This window comes from Penaeus vannamei, chromosome 30 (assembly GCF_042767895.1).
Source record: "Penaeus vannamei isolate JL-2024 chromosome 30, ASM4276789v1, whole genome shotgun sequence".
Lineage (NCBI taxonomy): Eukaryota > Metazoa > Arthropoda > Malacostraca > Decapoda > Penaeidae > Penaeus > Penaeus vannamei.
In genome coordinates, this window is record NC_091578.1 from 7,331,878 (window position 1) to 7,336,877 (window position 5,000).

Sequence of the window (5,000 nt, forward strand, 5' to 3'; positions counted from 1 at the left end):
TATACATAAAATGAATATCAAATTTGTGACGAATAATGGCTTCCCACAGAACGACCTTCGGATGATAATAATAAGGTACATGATAGACTGATGATTTTTTAAATGAATTAGCACCGGCAAGGTCAGCATCGAGTTATGGCTTAATTATCAGGTCAGGCAGGATTATTGACACTGGATTAATGGCGTTGAGGTGTGGACTACGAAAAAATATATACGATGATAGTTAAATACACGCTTGCTTCTGTTTGGATTGATATCGAATATTCTCAATAAACGTTATTAGGATCAATGCTATCTTTATAATTTATTCAAAATTTTCAATTCAACATCTCTACGTATTATAATATGACAAAAGAAAATCACAATAATAAACGAGAGAAAAATAACAATTCATTTTTATTGAAAAACCTAAATATGCTGGACTTTCTACATACAGCATTTACTTAATTGAAACAAATCTGCAACGATGGCCATTGTTTGATACCTCTGACGTGTATTGATTGGAAGTAAATAAAATCACGCAGAATGGATGTTTGTATCGTTCACTTTAGCTGATGGGTTTTGCGTCTCTACAATGAAAACGAGTAAAAAAGACAAAAGCATTCCGATATGAACAATAGGACGGTGAATATTTTCTCTTGTGAATGATTTGTTATGTTTGATTCGTATGTTCCTTGAAATTGAACGGAATATCAGGGTTTACAAATTATTTTCTGTCTTGAACTCAGTAGTTACCGCAAATATTTTTACGATAAAAAATAAAAGAAAAACAGGAAAAATCGCAGTTTGTAATAGGCCTATACATAGGAAAAAGTTAATGGAAATCTATAAACGATGGTGATACATTAAAATCTATTACAATAATGGTTAACAATACACCCAAAATGCTTGAAAATTTGGATCTATAAATGATGATAACGATAACTGAAAACCAATGAACATAACCGTATCGATATATAATCTTGTTACTATGGCACTCTTTATGGTAATAATAATGAGAATGATGATGGTAATAATAATAATAACATTGAAAATGGTGATAATAATAACAACAACAATGATATGATTTTGACCGCAACGAAGACGGAGACAGTAATGATACTGTTGACAACCACAGCAACAGAGTAATGATTATTGCAACATAGTCGTAATGATGGTGATATTAAAATTAATGTTAATGAAAAATCCAAAGACACCACAACCAACAAACATGAAAACAACCAAGAAGAAAAACCCGCGACAAAATCAGAAGTTATCGTAGAAAGTCAGCGAAAACGCCACCCAATGACGTACGCTGCAGCGACAACAAAACAAAAAACATCTTAAACATATCAACAGCAGAACGCCTACTAGCTCAATAGTCAGCAAAAAAAAAACATGATCCCCAGACCAATAGCCGGCATTAAATCCCACTGGAGTCACTAGTTTAAAGTTGCTTGCTCTAAAGAGAGAGAAATGTCGTGCCAGTTAATTTTCAAGGCGAACACCCCGGCAAACTACACGAAAACAAAAGGCGCTCAGGGATTGCACTTTTCCATTGTGTAAAAGTCTTCTTTCTTTTCATTTTATCAGTCTTACATCTCGGATTGGGGAAGTCGAGTCCTGCCTGGGCTTCCCTCGCCTCGTTTGGTAAAGGTTAGATGAGAAAGAAATGGAAATGGAGAATGCAATTTAAGGTTATAATTAAGATTCGTAAGATGATCGAATGACTTGAATAATAGAGAGTCTCGAAGGATCGTTCATATTTTTCATTATTTATGAAACAGTTTCCTGTGTTTTGGAAAATCTGTCATAGACACAATATTCATTATTCATTGTTTTCATGTATAGGGCATAATTATAAGCGTAGGTATTGTATACATGTTACTAGAGTTTTGAAAGTTTTTGAACGCTTCGAATGCAGGTGGTAGATAGGCCTGGAAGCAGGTTGAATATATCTCAACTTATGATTGCAGGTCTAAGGAGTCAAGCAGAGGATCTATGAAATTAGAGAATGGCTGAGATTATCATCCGGTAAGGACACTGCTCCTACGGAAGAGAGCTGGGGTCTCACTGTAGTATTTTCTCCAAGCCAATTACAATGGAAACGAATCATAAATTCAATACGAAATATTTTCAAACCGTGACAGCCAATATCAGTATTTGATGCATAAATATATATGGATATATGTGTATCCATATATATATATATATATATATATATATATATATATATATATATCATATGTATATATATGCACATATATATACATACATAAATACATACATACATATATATATATATATATATATATATATATATATATATATATATATATATATATATATATATATATATATATATATATATATATATATATATAATACAATATGTAAATACGCGCACGCACACACATACATACACACACACACACACACACATACACACACACACACACACACACACACATACACACACACACACACACACACACACATATATATATATATATACATATATATATATATATATATATATATATATATGTGTGTGTGTGTGTGGTGTGTGTGTGTGTGTGTGTGTGTGTGTGTGTGTGTGTGTGTGTGTGTGTGTGTGTGTGTGTGTGTGTGTGCATATACATATATATATATATATATATATATATATATATATATATATATATATATATATATACGTATATATATATATATATATATATATATATATATATATATAATACAGTAAATACATACATATATATACATATTAATATTTATAGACAGATAGATAGATACATGGATGTAGATATAGATATATGAATATATATATACGTTATATATACATATATATATACATATATATATACATATATATATATATATATATATATATATATATATATATATATATGCATATATATAAGTATACATGTATGTATTATTGTCTGTATGTATACACGAATGTGACACAGTATTGGACACTGACTTGCAAGAGTCTAATAAAAAAGACTAAATAAACTGATAAAACTTAGCAGTGCCTTTAAGAGAACGTATATACCATTCGCCGCATCTTATCACAAAAGCGGATAACAAAAAGCTATTCAGTCAGCATAAAGAAGGACGAGCGCGCGGGTGTGCGTGTGTGTGAGCGAGTGGGTTACTGTATTTGTGTGAGAGAGAGAGAGAGATGGAGAGAGAGAGAGAGAGAGAGAGAGAGAGAGAGAGAGAGAGAGAGAGAGAGAGAGAGAGGAGAGAGAGAGAGAGAGAGAGAGAGAGAGAGAGAGAGAGAGAGAGACAGAGAGACAGAGAGGAGAGAGGATAGGGGGAAACAGGAGAGAGAGAGAGGAGAATAAGTGAAAGAGAGAGAGAGAGGAGAATGAGTAAGAGAAAGACAGAGAAAGAGACAAAGAGAGAGAGAAAGAGAATGAATAAGTGATGGAGTAAGGAAGTCAACGAGTGACAGAGAGGAGAATGAGTGAAAGAGAGAGAGGGGAGAATGAATGAGAGAGAGAGAGAGAGAAAGAGAATCAATAAGTGATGGAGTAAGGAAGTCAACGAGTGACAGAGAGGAGAACGAGTGAAAGAGAGAGAGGGGAGAATGAATGAGAGAGAGAGAGAGAGAGAAAGAGAATGAATAAGTGATGGAGTGAGTAAGGAAGTCGACGAGTGACAGAGTTTGCGTGTGTTCGCTCTTCCACGCTTTATTGTGTGCGTGCATACATGCGTTTTCTTCGTCTACGGAATCCTTCACACAAAGGATTCACATGTATATATAAAAAAAATCTTTCATCCAAAATACAAGCTTAAGGTTCAATACAAAGAAGTTCAGAATTAATGAATAAACAAAATGAATAAATATGATCGTATAAAATGCATTAAATGTGTGCGTGTTTCGGCGTAACAAAATGTCAGGAACAAATGAATTCAACATGGAACTGTGAGGTTAAAAACGAATAAAAAAAAGGAAGAAAGAAAAAATATATATATAAACTTCGGAACTCTGCCAGTTGAGGGTTGTGGTCAATTTAAAAGTCGATTCAACTTGCATTTGAATTTGTTTCGCAATATTAAAGATTTTTTTTCTTTATATTTCCTTGTGATTCATAGACGACTAAATTTCTTTATTGATGATCTGGTTACGGCATCAGTAACCCTGGAATATAACGGAAATCATTTCATTAATCTTTCATCGTAAAGATTTTACTCTAGTGGAGAAACAAAAGCTATCAGACTAGATCTCATTTCAGGGTTGTATCCTTTAAAAAGAAAAGAAAAATAGTTTCACTTGTCAACGCACAGGGAAAATCATTAATTCTTGAATGTGGCAATTTGCAGTTGATGGCAACAGCAGGCGAACGACCAGCAGATAATGTTGGATTGACATTTCATATCTATCAATGTTTTTATCTATCTATTTACTATCTATCGATTAATCGACATGTCTATCTATTCATGTCAGTCTCTCTCGTCTCTCGTCTCTCTCTCTCTCTCTCTCTCTCTCTCTCTCTCTCTCTCTCTCTCTCTCTCTCTCTCTCTCTCTCTCTCTCTCTCTCCCTCTCTCTCTCTCTCTCTCTCTCTCTCTCTCTCTCTCTTGTGTGGGGAGGATGGCGAACAGTAATTCAAATAACTACAACACACTGCATATTCAGTTCGAGGTGAATCTGTACAAGAATATCAATGACGGTTCCATTTCTAAAATCTGAAAAAACCTGTATCTCGAATTGACAATTATTGTGCAAGATTGTAAACTGGATTAAAAGACGAAAAAAATACAATCAAAAGGAATCATCTCTAAACAAATATTAAGAAGACTAATGTGCTTTAATATATATATATATATATATATATATATATATATATATATATATATATATATATATATATATATATATATATATATATATATATATATACGGATAAAAATAGACATTCAAGTCTTTTGAAAAATCGTTTTGAAATGCGTAATGACATTCTCGGACCCGGAAATTCTTTTCATTCCACAATAATAGTTTTAAGTAAAT

At 32.8% G+C, this 5,000-nt stretch overlaps 1 protein-coding gene across 1 annotated transcript in view; it reads right to left on the reverse strand.

The window, feature by feature from the left end:
• Nucleotides 1–5,000, reverse strand: part of RyR (Ryanodine receptor) — a gene marked incomplete in the record, with an annotated part of 178,643 nt that overhangs the window by 76,361 nt on the left and 97,282 nt on the right.